We start from the raw sequence: 17,132 nt of genomic DNA on the forward strand, positions 1-17,132 counted from the left end.
GATTTATTCCCAAACCTGTTCTATCTGTTGTACTTACTATTGCAATTACCCAATTTAATTAAATATTAAATACACCGATCAACTGCAAGTAAAAGAAAGACTTCCTGTTTCTGTGAAAGCTAAATTGGACGCTTTGGAAAGACTAGCTAAAGCTGTGTTGCAAAGGAGGAGGAGGAGGAGGAGGAGGGGGAGAAGGAGGAGGAGGGAGAAGAGGAGGAGGAGGAGGAGGAGAAGGGGGAGAAGGAGGAGGAGGGGGAAGAGGAGGAGAGGGAGAGGAGGAGGAGGAAGAGGAGGAGGAGGAGGAGGAGAAGGGGGAGAAGGAGGAGGAGGGGGAAGAGGAGGAGGAGGGGGGGGAGGAGGAGGAGGAAGAAGAAGAGGAGGAGGAGGAGGAAATGACACTGAACGCCCATCAGTGGCTTACTCTTAAAGAAAAGTTCACAGTAAACCAGTATACATTGAATGTTTCCTAGAAAAAGTTAAATAATATATGTTGTCTTTTAATGATTCCCAGCTTTAGGCTTAAGTATAAATGGCCAATTGTTTTTCTCAAGTGTGTTATATCCGAGGGTTTTTACTGTATACACAACTTTTCTTCCTTCTGAAATGTTAGTCTATTACTATTAATTACACTGGCTTTTCTTCTGGTCAAAGACCTGCATGGTCCTGCCGCCGCCCTTGTCTCCCTACACCTAACCCTCCATGCAGGGAGCAAGACCAGGGATTCCACTCACAGGCTGTCACTTTGGGAAGCCACCTTGCCCATCTGAAACTCAGTTTCTTCATCTGTAAAAGGGGGTGATGATAATTCCGAGGCTCCTCTACTTAAGGATCAAAAACAAAAGAACATTTATAGAGAGATGAGAACAAAACTACTTCCAGGACCAACATGGCAACACTGCCTGCTAAGGAGAAATGTCTTTAGAGGCCACTTATTTAGTGTTATTTTCAGCTTACCAAAAACAACAGCAAGAACAATTGCATCTATGCCTTAGCTGAGGAGTGGTGCCTGCCTTGCAGGATCATTGTGTGGATGAAATGAGATAAAGTATCAGAAGCCCTTAGCACAGGGATGGACCCTTGCCAAGAGCTCCCTCTATGTGGGCTGTATTATTGTCTAAGCAAGTCACTCCATGCTCTGTGCTGGGTGGCTGGCCCTGAAATGAAATCATGAAGCAGTCTATTGAGCATGGAGGCCATTCTGAGGTGCAGGTGCCTGACGGATTCAGGTCATCATCCTTTCCCATCTAGACTAACATAGCAGACCAGGGTGGTCCCCCCAGCTCCAGGCACCTCCCTCCTCCAGCCTATTCCCACCCCATGTCCAGTCCTGCCTTTCCCAACTGCAGCTCTCTCCTGAGCTGTCCTCAGGCATCCTGCCTCCACAGAAGGATTTGGCAGTCATATCTCAAGCCCCTGTGAGAGCTGCTTCCTCTCCACCGGGATGCTCAATTAGCATCTCATACTAAACACATCCAAAGCAAAAATCTTGATTCCCTCACAAAACCAGTTCCATTCCCAATCTTCCCCCTCTCAGTAACCACCCCCATCTATCCAGCCAAATGCTTAGGAGTCATCTTGGATTCCTCCCATCCCTCGATCCTCAGGGATCAGGCATCAGAAGTCCTATCAGTTCTATTTCTCCAAATATCTTCAAGTTTCTGTGTTTTGCCACCTCCATAGCTACCACCCTAAGCCAAGCCTCTGACCTTTCTAGCCTGGATCCCTGCAATGCCTTCATCCCTGAGCTCCCTGTGTCCCCAGCTGCTTTGTCTCTGACTCCTTCTGGAACACCCACTTTCCCCCTTACTCTTCAGGCACCAGCCACCTTGGGCTTTTTTGCTGTTGTTCCTCACGTTTGTCATGCTTATTCCTGCCTCGGGACTTCTGAGCTTGTAGTTACTTTTACTTAAAACTCCCCTTCTCCCAAACAGCCCCATGAGCTAATATCAGCACACATGTCACCTCTCCAGAGGCTCACCCTGGCCACCCTGTCAGTTCTCATCCCCATCACTGCCCTCAGAACACACCCAAATTCTCTCCATAACATTATCCTGCATTGATTTCACAGAGGTTGTCACCAGCCAATACTATCTTATTTACTTCCTGACTCATTGTCTACCCTGCTCCACTGTTAGAAAGTTCACCACTGACACTACAGCACCTAGAACAATGCCTGGCACATAAGAGGTGCTCAGTAAAAGATGATTGAAAAGATAATGCCTAACACAAGGTCCTTCCTCCCTTTCTCCAGCCAAATTTATCCCTTGACTTCCACATTTCCTTTCAGTGGTAGCTCAAGCCTCACCATTTCTTAGAAGGCAAGACTTGCCTGCCCCCTCTCCCATGCAGTTAGTCACCCCTCTGTGTGCTCCTTTCACACAATCCCATCACAGCACTTACCGCATCTTTCTTTGTCATTCTCTATATCCATATCCCTAATGAGGCCAGGAGCTCTGTGAGACTAAGAACCACATCTTATGCATGGTTCCAGTTACAACACACACAGCAATTTGAAACCAGCTCAGTTGTCCCCTAGAACTGATGTTTATGGTTTCTTTTGAATACACATAAAAATTGACTCCCAACATCTTAAAATTTGAGAAAGTTACAGTTGTCTTATCTGAGTCCTTTTCTCAGGAACCCAGTCATCACCTCCTCTCCCAAGATAGTATAGAGGAGCTGAAACTTACAAGACCACCACATCTGGGCAGTGAGACACCAGACCTCTCACCTATCATGATTCCCTATCTGACCACCTGTTTCCTGTTGACCAACTCCTCTTCCTCATTCCTTCCTAATTTCTGTTTTCTCATACATGGTTACATTTCTACCCTGCTATACAAACCCCTAATTTTAGTTGCCTGAGTAGATGGATTTGAGACTCTATCTCCCACCTCCTCAGCTGCAGCATCTGATCAAAGCCTTCTTCCCTGGCAACAGCCGTCTTCTCAGTGATTGGCTTTCTGCGTGTCAAGCAACAGGACTCAGGCAAAATTCTTGGTGTTTTGGTAACAAATTCTCTATGTCTCTGACCTCCTTGCCCACTAGCTATAAACTGGTCATTTCCTCCCACCCCTTCTCCATCACAGGCTGTCTTTTTATCTCTTATCATCATCTCAAATCACATCATCTCCATTGATTTGTTCTGCTTATCTATTGTCTGCCTCTCCCACTGTCAGTGCCTAGAACAGTGGCTGAGGCACAGCATGTACTCAGTCAAGATGTGTTTACAAATGGCTCATTCAACATGTTTGTTAAATGAAGGAATCATAAATTAATTAGCAACCACAGCACTATAAATCTCAGGGTCCCCAAAGAGCAGGGAGATCCAATGCTATGTTTACAATAGTCACTCGTGTGTGCCAAAGACAAACAAGACACAGGGACATGCTTCGTAAAAATCACATCTGAAACAAATGTTAGGGGAGGGTGAGGGCAGGAGGAGGTTTGGCTAATGAACAAAATGCATCGTGAATGGCTCCAAGGCATCCACCACCTGAATTACTGACACGTTGCTTCTTTTGTTTGGCACTAAGAGCCCAGCTAGGAGCAACAGGTCTCTCTGCAGTTCTACTAATCCTATTCCAATTATTTCATTAGAAACAGGTCCACAGATAACTACCCAGATGTTCAATTTCATCTGAGGTCACATTGCATATGCAGCCCAAGATTAACATCAATATTGGCTGCAAGGGGTGACATGCAACAAAACATGTTTCAAATGGAAATTTTAAGAAGAGTAATGGAGGTTTGACAGTCCCTTTCCAAGAGGGGGCCTTAGGGTCACCTGCCTTCTTTAGGGCCCTCAAACCAGGCCAGCTGGAGAGTGGAGACATGAGATCTGCTGGCGATGCTGGCATCTTCTGTGTGACATGTAATGTCAACATTAAATCACTCTAGGCCCACAGCGCTGCTGAAGACACGATAAATCAAAGCTGGGCAATATGGCAGCCACAAGGGTAGCGAAAGGTGAGCCTGGGACTGAGCCAGCCTATGGGGCCAGCAGAACAGAAGCCAGTTCAGGGCTGTCAGCCCCTAAAATAATGTTTCATTAGGATGGCATGTGAGGCCTGGCTAAAGCAGGTCAACCCCATTTCCCAGTAGATGGAAATGTATGGCTGATTCCAAACAGGTTCTCAAACCCAGAAATGCACCCAAGAACTTAGCTGACTGCACTTCACCTTTGGGCAGAGTCTCTGTGAAGAAGATAAGAAGAAAAATTACTCCGTTTTACTCTCTCACTTACAGTGAGTAAGAGAGGCCAGTGAATTGTGCCTCCAGTCCCTAGGAGATGGGCACAGTGCCTGGCACAGCAGTTCCCAAACTTGGCTGCACAGTGAAATCTCCTGGGAAGCTCATAGAATGCTGATGTCTGGGCACCGCCCCCAGAGATTTGCCTTTTACTGGACTTGGATTGTGGTGTAGCCTGGAAATCGGGAATTTTCAAATCTCTCCAGGGACCTTCATGTGAAGACAGAATGAGAACCACGGCCCTAACACAGCCTCACGTTGAGGAGGCCCCAAAACCCAGGTTCCATCTTCATCCATGGATACCCCTAGTCATTTCAACCCTCCAGACTAATTTTAAAGCAAAGAGAAAAGAACCACTCACCAATTCCTATCTCCAGAAAGTCCTTCTGAAACATACAATATTCTTTATATGGGTTTTATTGAAACCCTTAGAATTTTCTATAAAACCTTAACTCCTTTGAGTAGACTTCTGAGGCCTCCGTCTACCTGTTCATATACTCATCCAACAAATATTAATTGGGCACTGACTGTGGCCCAATGCTCTTGTTCTCATGGAGCTTTTATTCTAAAACAAACAATGAAATGTTACAAAGAGAATCATTTCAATATCTGAAAAATACAATGAAACAAAACAGGGAGATACAACAGAGACAGACAAATGGCAGGGGTGGAAAGGGGCTATGTGCTACTTTAGGATCTCAGGGAAGGTCTATTTGATGAAACAATAGCGGAGCTGAGTCCTGAACATTCGGGAGCCAGCCACTTGAATCCCTGAGGGAAAAGCACTCCAGCAGAGGGAAAAGCACTCCAGCAGAGGGAAAAGCACTCCAGCAGAGGGAAAAGCACTCCAGCAGAGGGAAAAGCACTCCAGCAGAGGGAAGAGGCCATGGGAAGGTCTCAATGCCAGTCTCCTTGTAGCCCCACTTCAGCCCCTCCACTACCATGCTGGGTGTTACCAGCTCCCCACCTTGGCACTTTGGATTTGCACCATCAGAGGTGCCACCTTCCAACCCAAATCTATTATTTCTTCAAGAAACCCCTTCTCCAAGAAACTTCCAATGAGCAGCTCCTCCTCATTCTGACCACTCCTTGCTTCACCTCTAATGTCTGTGCATGACCTTGGTAAGCTGCATGGGTATAAAAGCATGAGACATGATTGCCATTATTCATGCCTCTTTAGCATCATGCCTGAGTTTACACTGAATCATCACGCTCTTGATTTTATTGTCCTGTTGTTTCACCTGGGTACAATTAGTCTCCTCCTATGGGATCATTGGTCCATCAGGGCATAGATCAGATTTTCTGCTCCCTTGGTATACCCAGTTTCTCCTAGAACAGAGCTAGGCATTCATTCACAGCCCCCGAACATTTGTAGGAGGGGTTGACCAGGTTTTCAATAAGTGCTTATTCAAGTGAAAGAATTAATTAGTAAGCCTTGCCTCAACACCACGCAGCCTTCATTCTATTTTGCACTATCATTATCTCTATTTTATAGGTGAGGAAACCAAGGCACAGAGAGATTAGGCATCTTGCCCGAGGTCACACAGCTGGTAAGTGGTAGAGCTGGGATTGAAACCCAGGTCTGTCTGGTATCAAATGCTGCACCAAGGTGCATAACACGGCCCCAGTGAAGAATGGAAGTCAGTATTCCCATCCTTGATTTTCAGTAAAGAAGAAAAAACTCATAAAAGAATTAATAGAGGTGACCCGGTTCATGGATTGAGTTGATACCAGAGCCAGAGCCAGCATTCACGGCTGTGAGAGCCAAGGCCTTTGGCTCTCCACTTTGCCATGTACCTTTCAGAAAGGTCAAAATTCTGGTTGGGATTCAACCAAAGGATCTGATCACCACTGTGCCCTCTACTGATTTTAAGTGTCGCCAGGACACTCCTGACAATAGGTGAAAATGTCTAATGAAATGGCAAACGGGCTGAAGGACAAAACTTGTGCGTTCACTTTAAATAATGTTGTCTTTCTCTCCCTCTTTCTCTCTTTTGACCATCTGAATGGTGGAGACAGGGAAGAACAGGAGCAAGAAGCTAACATTTATCGAAGCACCCTAAGCAAGTCACTTAACCTCATTTGTAGTATGGGCTTCATGGAAGGCTGCCAGGTTTTGCAAACAAAGACACAGAATACGCGCTTAAACTTGAATTTGAGACGATGAGACAATCTTAACATAAGTGTGTCCAGTGCAATATTTGAGACATACTTATACTAAAAACCTGAATATAACCTACCCCATAATAATCATAAGGGAGAAAAAAATATTATTACCCATAAAAACCATAAGAATAATCATGAAGACTGTGAGTTCACAGAAGACTGTGAATAACACAGAGAATGTAAAGTGCTCACAGGTACCTGATGAGTAAGTGGCAACACTTTGTTCAACCTAGGTTTGTTCAAAGATCACTTTTCTTCCTTTACACAGACGAGAACATTGGCTATCATGGATTATTGACTTACAGTTTAATAAGGAAATTCACTTGAAAAACACCTGGCTCCCTCAGCATGTGGGGCTGTCTGCTGTCGCCTTGCCCCTAGAGAACTGGTTCTGTCCGTAGAGTGTCCATTGGTTCTCCGGTGAGATGTCTCGCCTTGGCCGGAGGCAGCTTTTATGCAGGAACTGTACCTAGAGAAATGGCCCTTTTCATAAAGCCACCCCCACTTGCGAGCAGTTGGATGTGCCCACAGAAAGAAGTGGAAAGGAGTGGAATCGGGAGGCCAGGCCATTAAGTCCAGAAAAGCCGATTCCTCATGAGGAGGGATAATAGAAGGGGTAACAGGACAGTGGTTTTGCAAACAATAATACCTTGGCTGAGCAAGAGGAGAAAATGAGATGGGGAGGCAGTGGGAGGTGGAGGTTAGGAAGGGGAAAGGGCCTAAGAAGAGAATATAAGAAGACTATTTGGGGGAAATGTGAAGTGGGAAAGGCCTAATCAGAATATCTAGCACCTTACGCGATGCACTGGGGAGGAGAAAAATGTTTTTCAAAGGTCCTTGGACAAGCTTGGGATAGCTGTGAAGCAACAGAGTTTGTCTCTGATGCCCTCTCCTCCTCCCCATCCAGAGGTAAGACCAAGTCAGACCACCCTCCCTGCCTAGCACTTCCTCAATACCTCAGAGGCATTGTGCTAAGAGAAACACCACCTTAACACCCCAGGCCTGGCCCAGATTCAGTACAGCTCCATTTACCTCTCCAACGTGCCCCTTTGCAGACCCCAACCAGCTCATCTGACAAGCTAATCACAGCACCAGAACCTTCTTTCTAGAGAAAATTCATGTTCTAATAACACCACTTGGAACAATCTCTTCCCCTCCTTAACCTGCACTTTCCTTTCCATTGTTGTCTAACTCATTATCTGCTCTAATTGGGAGAGAGGGATTTTCAGTTAGAAGAGAGGGCTAGTGTATAGCATGGTAAAAATGGGATCTTTGTGTGTCTCTCCGAACACACTCTGTGGGCAGGGAATATAACAGGTGTGTAGGAGGGGTTCAACCATTTTGTGTTGGAATGAAATAATCCATTGATATGACCTGGTGGATCTCCCAATTTCAGAAAAGGTTATCCTATGATTGCATAGTGTTCTTATACAATCATTTCTGAAGGAACATCCACTGACATCTGGGACACTCAGTCACGTCATCAGCTTACTCCAACCCTACACCCCATTGTATAACGCTCTACTTTAGGAGCCACAAATAAAGAAAGTCCCCCTGCAGGCACTTGTGTTGAAGAAAATTCTGAAGATGACAAGTGGAATAATGTGCATGTCTCCCAGGCGGAATGGTAGATTCCTGGTTCTATTATTACTATCAATATTGTGCAATGCCTTTGGGCAACTGGCAAAGCACTGGGTGGAATGAAAAGTTTAAATAGCAGACTCTCCGACCTCCAGCTCATGTCTGAAACTCCATGGCCTGCACTGGCCTGCCCACTGGAATGGAAAACATAAGGAGATACTCCCTACTTCCTTACCCAAAGCCCTGGGGACTCTGGCAAGCTTTCCTAGGAATGGAGGTTACCAAATCAACCATGTTTACCTTTGCCCACTCTTTCTTCTACCTTTTGATTATTCAGGTGTCAGCAAAAGTAAAAAGATGACAAGGGAAGCCTTTATCCATCCAAGGGGCTCCTGAATCCTGGTAGGTTCTGAGGATCTAACCTCAAGAACAAGGTATAAAGCTGGTGTTCTAATACAAAATGGTGTCTCTCTAGTAGCACCTATTTGCCACCAAACATTATTTACAAGAAATAGTGAACACCCACCACCCCCTGGAAAAGTAAGACTGATTCAAAAAAAAAAAAAAAAAAAACCTTATCAGAATCTGGGAGTCATTGGAATAGTGGGAAAGCAGATGTAGTTGGTCCAGGAGCCATAGTGAATGACTTATTCATGCTTTGCCTCATGAAGGAGAAGAGCTCCATCCTTGGAAAGTCAGGAAGGAGAGAGTTCATTTCTTCCACACTCCTGCTCCTTGATTCAGAGACCCAGAGTACAGACCAACCTTAAAAACAATCTTAAAACTGACCAGCTATTCTCTACTACACAGGTGACATCTTTTGAGGCAGCCAGAGTACACAGTTTTACACACACACACACACACACACACACACACACACACCCCATACCATATTTTTCAGAGACTGCAATTCTCAAGCACAGAACAGGGCAAGATGTGGAAGACAGTGAAGAGTGCTCATGTCAAGGGATCGTCTCTCTCCTCAAAGTCAGAGTGGAGTCAGCATAAAAATGAACAAATAAAAAAGGCTATAAATCACTCAATTCGCAGACTTCTATTCTGCAGCACTTCGCTTTTCCAGAATAAGAGCAGTTCTAGAAATATTGGAAGAAAAAATTTGACCCCTAAGTATTACACCAAGCCAAGCTATTGTTCATAGGTGATAGGAGATGGAGACTCTTGAGGATTCAGAAAATCCACCTCTCCTATATTATTCCTTTAAAAAATTGCAATTTCAGCAGAGGTGGGCAGATCACTTGAGGCCAGGAGTTTGAGAATAGCCTGGGCAACATGGTGAAACCCTGTCTCTACTAAAAATACAAAAATTAGCCAGGCGTGGTGGTATGCACTTATAGTCCCAGTTACTCAGGAGGCTGAGGCAGGAGGATTGCTTGAGCCTGGGAGGCAGAGGTTATAGTGAGCCAAGAGTACGCTACTGCACTCCAGCCTGGGCAATGGGAGTGAAACCCTGTCTCAAAAAAAATTTGCAATTTAATGAACTACTATTGAAAGATGAATCAGAATTAAGCATTTAAGGAGAAACTTGTGGCATAAAAAAACTGGCAGCTTGGGTGTAAATCAGCCTAACACAGAGCTAAGTGTGAATAATTGTCATAAATAAAAGCAAATAGCAAAGTAATTCTTAAAAGATACACTACATAAAATTTGATGACAGTGATCCAAGCCTTAAACCTCAGATTATTTTTATAAAAGCCTGGAAATGGGAAGAAATAAAAGTGTTCTAGATTTGTTTTCTTACTAGCAGGGAGTCAAAAAATATGTCTTTACTCTTGTTTTTGATCATTAGAAAAACATAGGTTAAAAAATGTTTTTGGAAAAACTTAAAAGACTGACACTTACAAAAATACAAAGAAGTAAGCAAACAGTCTCCAGGAACAGACTCTGTCACCAAATTCTATTTCATCTCTGCCTTTACTAATAAGGGTCAGAGGGCTAAGGTTTATTTCTTCCCTCAAAGAGCCAAAACCTAAAATAGGAGAGAGAGATGGAAACACATGACAAAAATTCAGGTGGTATGAGAGCTTTTCCAAGATATATGTATAAAGTTTTCCCTCTATGTTTACCAAGAATTCATGGTGGGAGGGCGATGAGATTGCAAGGAGGGAGGTTGGGGAAGGCTCTCCTTCAGAACAATTTGGACACTTAAATTATTTATTTGCGTGTCTTTCCTACAAGAGTGTAAGTTCCATGTGGACCGAGACCTTGTCTGATTCTCTAGAGTCTGTATGTATGGATGAATGGATGATGGATGGATGGAGGATGAATGGATGGATGATGATGGATCGCTGGAAAAATGGATGGATGAATAGATGATGGATGGATAAAGGATGAATGTATGGATAGATGATGAATGGCTGGCTGGCTGGATGGATGGATGGATGATGAATAGATAATGGATGGATGGAGGATGGATGGATAAATGAATGCTGGATGGGTGAAGGATAGATGGATGGATGGGTGGATGATGAATAGATAACAGATGAATGGAGGATGGATGGATAAATGAATGCTGGATGGGTGAAGGATGGATGGATGGATGGATGGATGATGAATAGATAATGGATGGATGGAGGATGGATGAATAAATGAATGCTGGATGGGTGAAGGATGGATGGATGGATGAATGGATAGATGATGGATGGATGAATGGATGATGGATGGATAGATAGATGAATGAACAGATGGATGAATGATGGATGGATGGATGGATGGATGGATGGATGGATAAATGATGGATGGATAGATGAATAGGTGCTGGATGAATGGAGGATGGATGGAGGGAGTATAGATGAATGGATAAATGATGGATGGATGGGTAGGTGGATCAATGGATGGATATATAGATGGATAGATGATGGATGGATGGATGGGTGGATAGATGGATGGATGGATATACAGATGGATAGATGATGGATGGATGGATAGGTGGATAGATGGATGGATGGATGGATACATAGATGGATAGATGATGGATGAGTGGATGGACAGATGATGGATGGATGGAGGATGGATAATGAATTGATGGAGGATGGATGGATAGATGGATGGAGGGAGAATGGATGGATGGATGGAAGATGGGTGAATGGATGGATGGATGAATGGATGATGGATGGACAATGGATGGATGTATAGATGGATGGATAGATGATGGATGGATGGATGGATGGATGGATGGATGGATGGATGAATAGATGGTTGGATTGGTGGAGGATGGATGATGAATTGATGGAGGATGGATGGATGATGGATAGATGGATGGATGGATGGATGATGAATTGATGGAGGATGGATGGATGGATGATGGATGGATGGATGGATGGATGGATGATGGATGGATAGACAGATGAATGAACAGATGAATAAATGATGGATGGATGAATGAATGGATAAATGATGGAGGGATAGATGAATAGATGCTGGATGAATGGAGGATGAATGGATGGAGGATAGATGAATGGACAGATGATGGATGGATGGATGGATGGATGGATGGATGGATGGATGGATGGATAGATGGGTGGACAGATGGATGAATGGGTAGATAGATGGATGGATGGATATATGGATGGATAGATGATGAATGAGTGGATGGATAGATGATGAATGGATGGGTGGGTGGAGGATGGATAATAAATTGATGGAGGATGGACGGATAGATGGAGGGAGGATGGATGGATGGATGGAAGATAGGTGGATGGATGGACGAATGGGTGATGGATGGACAATGGATGGATGTATAGATGGATGGACAGATGATGGATGGATGGACGTATAGATGGTTGGATTGGTGGAGGATGGATGATGAATTGATGGAGGATGGATGGATGGATGGATGATGGATGGATGGATGGATGGATGATGGATGGATAGAGAGATGAATGAACAGATGAATAAATGATGGATGGATGGATGAATGAATGGATAAATGATGGAGGGATAGATGAATAGATGCTGGATGAATGGAGGATGGATGGATGGAGGATAGATGAATGGACAGATGATGGATGGATGGATGGATGGGTAGATAGATGGACGAATGGATAGATAGATGGATGGATGGATGGATATATGGATGGATAGATGATGAATGAGTGGATGGATAGATGATGGATGGATGGGTGGGTGGAGGATGGATAATAAATTGATGGAGGATGGACGGATAGATGGAGGGAGGGAGGATGGACGGATGGATGGAAGATAGGTGGATGGATGGATGAATGGGTGATGGATGGACAATGGATGGATGTATAGACAGATGGACAGATGATGGATGGATGGATGAATAGATGGTTGGATTGGTGGAGGATGGATGATGAATTGATGGAGGATGGATGGATGGATGATGATAGATGGATGGATGGATGAATGGATGATGGATGGAGGATGGATGAATGGATGATGGATGGACGATGGATGGGTGGATGGATGGATGGATGGCTGGATGAATAGAGGATGGATGGATGGAGGATGGATGATGAATTGATGGAGGATGGAGTTAGATGATGGATGAATGGATAGATGGATAAATGACCCTTCCTTGCTCGATTCCCATTTCCCATAGAGATCCTAACTAATCCCACTTTAAGGTAATAAACTTTACCCTCCCAGGCAGTCCTTCCCCTGTAAGCCTCCCACCTTCTATCCCACAGCTTGGTAGCAAACTGCCAAACCATTCCTGAGTGGTCAGGGGAAGGTGATGTTTTTGCCTAAATGCCTATCTCACCAAGGGGGAACGCCTGGTCCTGGGGGTCAGAGAGGCCAAGACAGTGTATTATTCTTTGTGACTCACAGTGCTAAAACAGGAGAGTAAGAAAGCATCCTTGGTCCTGTTCTTTCTTTCTTCCCAGTTTGAGAGCCCAGAAAGCTGATCTGTGGCATAAATGATGGATGAGGTCAGACTTTAGTTTGCAGGAAGAAAGAGTGGGGCAGACAGCCGGGTTATACCAACATTCTGCTAGCCGTCCTGACGTCATCTCTGTTGTCCTTTTTTTTCCCCTTATTCTCCCCAGGGGAAAAAATTATGAAGATATTTTCTGGTGATGGAGCAGGGTGGAGGAAGAGTCGGGAATGCAGTCGCTTGCACTACTGGCCTAGTCAGAGTAGCCTTAAAATTTTCACTTCTGGAGGATGGTCGTCATGGCAACCCCTGGACTCATGGAGCAGGCCCCCTTTCTGCCTTTGTCTGGAGTACAAAGTCCTTGTTCAGCTTTCCACAGGCTGCTGAAAAAACACACCCAGCCAGATAGATACAGATACAGATAGGCAGGCTCTCACGTATACTTAAAAACATTTAAAATCTTATATCAAGACACAGGTTTCTTCCTATGGCTTATAATGATTCAGTTAATTGCAACCTTACTTGTCTGCTCCTCATGTTTCTCCTCCACCTGCGGGAACAGGAGATTCTCTGATGCTGGCAGGGGACAGCCTTCCAGAGAGTCCGCAGCACTACAAGTGCCTTTATGTGCATGTTTGTCCATCCTTGAAACACAGCACTCACCACAGCTATGTTTCCTAATTAGAGTGAGGGGACTTCTCCCGGAAGGGGCAGGTGGGGAGCACGACCCCGAGTGGGTTGAGAGGACTGAGGGTGGGGTTGTGGCAGAGAGTGTTTTGTGGCTTCCCAGTTGTTGTCAAACCTGCTGCTGACAGGAGCCAGCCTGCCCTTTCCTTGGGGACCCAGAACCCGCACACCCAGACAGGAAAGAAACCAAGGCCTTCTGAATCAAAGTGCCCACCACGGCAATCCAAAACTCCAGGAGGAAAATATGAAGATTGACTTACAAACTCATCAAGGGCACCCATTGGGAGCTCGACTTGGGTTTCTTCTCTGCACCTGGTTTCAGGCCAGAGCCATGAGGAAGCTCTGAAGAGCCCTCATCCCTCAGTCTCAGCTTCTCCCAGTCCCTGTTCTAGGCCACAGATTGCAGAGAACACCTCAGGGTACAAACCACAGGAAGGTGAAATGGAAGGGCCAGGTGAGGAAATAAGTGCAGAGAGGTTAAGTGACTCATCCAAAGATGCACAGCTGGTCCATAGCAGAGCCCAGACTGAATCCCAGGACTCCTGAAGGCTAAGGAGATCATGAGGAACATAGCAATTGCTCAAGGAAAAGGAAAATGCTAGCATGCACAGGGGACCAACTGAGACACTGAAAACCAGGCACCAAGACCTACTGGAATCTAATGAGATTAATTTTAGAGTAATAATATAATACTGACCATACTTTACTGTGAATATACACTGTGCCCGGCACTTTACTGCATACTGCACATACATTATTTCGCTGTGACAAGGATGGTTATCCCCATTTAACAGATGGAGAAACGAGGCTGGAAGAATATAAATAACTTACCCAAGACCACATGAATACTGAGTGGAAATGCCAAGATTATCCCCAGCCCTTCTGCCCCCAAAGTTCAGGCCTTGACTTGTTATGATAGTGACTTTCATCAAAAGGAGGGCTGTGATTCATGCCTATAATCCCAGCACTTTGGGAGGCCAAGGTGGGTGAATCTCTTGAGCCTAGCAGTTCAAGACCAGCCTGGGCAACACAGCAAAACCCTGTCTCTACAAAAAATAGATGGATGTGGTGGCTCATGCCTGTAGTCCCAGCTTCTCAGGAGGCTGAGGTGGGAGGATCACTTGAGCCTCGGAGTTGGAGGCTACAGTGAGCCGTGATCATGCCACTGCACTCCAGCCTGGGCCACAGAGTGAGACCCTGTCTCAGAAGAAAAACAAAAGAAAAGGAGGGACAATGAGCTGAATGTCCTCATTTATCTCATTTCTTTTAGGTTGCCATATGTTCAGGCCCTAGACTAAGACATCTTCTAGATGAAAGTTAAGACCAAAAGTATAAACCTCCCTGAGAGAAATCAACTCATGAATGGGCTGGTTGGGTTACATGTGGGTGGTAGAGATGCTTTCTGGGTCAGACTTGGGCTTATATGTGTGTGTTTTTGCCATGTTGAACACCAAGACTCTATGTCTTGACATTTGACATTTGATGCAGAACCAGGATCCTCCTGACAGGCCAGGCCAACAAAACAGGGCCTATTTTTTCTAAACATTAGAAACCAAAAGATTTAGCAAAGTTGGTCAGACATTGATGCTGCACACCAAGATCTATCTGAACAATTGACAGGGCTGGATTCCAGAAGGTTTGATTAGTAAGGGAATGTAGGGGAAGATCCAAGATCCTTCCCAGGGAACGGTGCTGTGTTAATTCACTCCTAGGAGCCCCTACCTACTACCCTCAGAACAAACCCTTGGCTTGCTCGCTGCCTGGAAGAGAAATCATGCAGGCATTTCAGAGTATTAAGGAAGTTATTTCTTCCTCATGTTCAGTCCAAGGTCAAGGACAAGAATGCTAGCTTTGGCATTGGGAGGACCTCAGTTCAGTTCCCAGCCTGAACTTAAGTCTTGCACTGCAGTATAAAACAAGTGTTTTACTTTTCACTTCATCACATTATTGGATTTGATTATGTGGATAATCAGGGCTGCTCCAGAGCACATTTGCAGGGCAGTCTACACAGTAAGCCGTACGTGGCAGCTCTGCTAAACCGGCACAGCAGACGGTGGTGTGAAGTCCACCCAGCAAAGCTCCCTCTCTTTCCTCATTCTCCATTCTGTTCCAGCTCAGTGCAGGAACTGTATGAAATTCACTCCCTATAAGCCAGGCCCTGTGCTGGGTGCTAGGAATAGAGCTACAGTGAAGTCCAGATTCCTGCTGCCCAGAGACTTCCACTCTAATAAGAGAGACACAGGCAAGTAAACATAATCGCAGTGAGGTATGAGGCACGCCATTAGAGGTATGTAGAAGAAAGGAAACTGCACAGAGGAGTGTGAAATTAATTGTCTCAGAGAGGGTTAAAAAGACGTGCAGAGAGGGCCGGGCGCGGTGGCTCACACCTGTAATCCCAGCACTTTGGGAGGCCGAGACGGGTGGATCACGAGGTCAGGAGATCGAGACCATCCTGGCTAACACGGTGAAACCCCATCTCTACTAAAAATACTAAAAATTAGCTGGGTGCAGTGGCGGGCTCCTGTAGTCCCAGCTAAACGTGAGGCTGAGACAGGAGAATGGCATGAACCTGGGAGGCGGAGCTTGCAGTGAGCCGAGATCCGGCCACTGCACTCCAGCCTAGGGGACAGAGCGAGACTCCGTCTCAAAAAAAAAAAAAGACGTGCAGAGAAGTGTTACACAAACCACGTTTTGGAGGATGAACAGAAACAGTGAAAATGATAGAGCGAGCAGAGGGGAAGAGCTCATGGAAAGGGATAGAGTACGAACCAGAGGATCCCTGGGCTCTTTCAGGAAAGTGGCTACTCACTTATTATGTCACCAGCACAGCTCACCAACTCAGACATCTGCAGGAACAGCTCCTCTGGCCTGCTCCCTGCTTGTGCCTCCATGGGTCTCTGACCCCCTTAGCTTAGGCCTCCTGCTTCTAACTCTGGCCTCCAGGCCCGTGACCCCAGTAACATGTTTTGGATCCATTTCCTTGGCCTTGACCTTCTGGACTCTTTTGGGCATAATCCACTCTACAATCTGCAACTTTGAATGAGAGACCCTCTTCCTTCCACCGTGCCCTGTGGTGTCCCAAAGGCCAGGCCAGCCCAGCTTCCCCAACAGCGACCAGATGCATACAAGGATCTGTAAGTGTCTCATGGAGCTAGACTACCACACATGAGTGGCAGTAGACGTGGTTCCAGAGGCAGACAGGACACCAATCCAATTCCAGCTAAGGAGTCCTGCAGACATGGGGAGCCACTGAAGGGCCTGATGCTGGGGACTGGCAAATTCTGAGTTGCCTTCCCAGGGGCTGCTCCAGAGGGGACAGGGTGGATGTATTGGAGAGAGAAGCACTAGGAGCAAAGAAAAAAAAAATGCATGGGAAGCCATTGCACTAGTCTGAGCAAGATTTTGAGTAGGAGACAAAGTCAGGCTTGCCTGCCTTTCATGGCTAGGACAATCACGAATCTCCCTGAAGGCAGGGGCAGGACAGACCTGAAGTTCCCCTCACTCTTTCTCGTGATTCTGATTGTTATTGAAAGCTGCCTCCTACCACATCACTATCATCATTCCTCCCCCAATTCTCTACCTCCTTCTC

Source organism: Rhinopithecus roxellana, chromosome 9, assembly GCF_007565055.1.
Source record: "Rhinopithecus roxellana isolate Shanxi Qingling chromosome 9, ASM756505v1, whole genome shotgun sequence".
NCBI lineage: Eukaryota > Metazoa > Chordata > Mammalia > Primates > Cercopithecidae > Rhinopithecus > Rhinopithecus roxellana.